Here is an 873-nt window from a genome sequence, read left to right as displayed (position 1 = left end):
TGCCTGCTGAGTCCGGGTCTTTCTCCTCACCCTCTCCTCGGAGCTCCCTGCGTCTCCGCGGTTTTCGCGCGATAATAGACTCGGATCCAGACTCACTGCTCAGTTGGTGTTTAACAACAGTTACGTGGCCACTGTAACACCTGGGCAGGTGTCCGTTTCTATAACCAATTTAACGTGAACAGATCAACATTTCACTGTAACTCACCTGCTGCTCCGACTCTCTGTTTACTTCCGCTGTTTCTTCTTCTACGGCCCGAACCATAGGTCTGAACCGATACACGAAGACCTCCATCGCCATCTGCTGGAGTGGAGGAGGAGGAGAGACAGAGAGAGAGAGACAGAGAGAGAGGGAGAGAGACAGAGAGAGAGAGAGACAGAGAATTGAATTGAATTTTTCAACCAACATTTATTAACTGTACATAAACAGATTACATTATATTAAACCTCCACAGACGTTACAATGAACTGAACACTAGCTGTCCATCAGCCACAGAGCAGAGCAGCTCCTCATGACCCCAGACCAGCTGGAACCTCTGCAGGTCCTGAGCTGCTCTGTAGAAGCTGAACTCTACCAGCAGTCTGGACTTCACCAGGTTCTTAAAAACAGGAAGCACATCAACATGTGACTCCTCCTTCACCTTCTTCTTGCGACTCACATACACCGCCATCTTTGCCAGTCCCAAGACAAAGTTTAAAAGCTGACATTTGTCCTTGTGTTGGCGAGTGTATTTAAAACCCAAAATAAAAACCTGCTTCGTAAAAAATTCTCCACACTTGGTAAAAATGTTCTGTAACAGTGCGAAGAGAGGCGTGAGCCGTGAACACTCATAGAAACAGTGAAACAGCGTCTCCCTGAGACCGCAGAAGGGACAG

General features: G+C 47.7%; 1 protein-coding gene across 2 annotated transcripts in view; it reads right to left on the bottom strand.

Moving 5' to 3' along the window:
• Positions 1–815, bottom strand: part of LOC111657054 (uncharacterized) — a 5,279-nt gene extending 4,464 nt beyond the window's left edge. Inside the window, exon 1 of one of the 2 annotated variants that reach the window (XM_023409028.2) lies at positions 206–815. The gene's annotated coding sequence lies outside the window, so the exon portion shown is untranslated. The other variant, XM_087174751.1, reaches the window with a different exon arrangement.
• Positions 816–873: the final 58 nt, after the last annotated feature.

The sequence above is a fragment of the Seriola lalandi genome, unplaced genomic scaffold (assembly GCF_002814215.2).
Source record: "Seriola lalandi dorsalis isolate HSWRI2012SDOR001 ecotype SW California unplaced genomic scaffold, Sedor1 jcf7180002054380, whole genome shotgun sequence".
In the NCBI taxonomy this organism is placed as follows: Eukaryota; Metazoa; Chordata; class Actinopteri; order Carangiformes; family Carangidae; genus Seriola; species Seriola lalandi.
The sequence above is the reverse complement of the archived record's forward strand: the minus strand, read 5'-3'. Positions and strand labels throughout refer to the sequence as shown.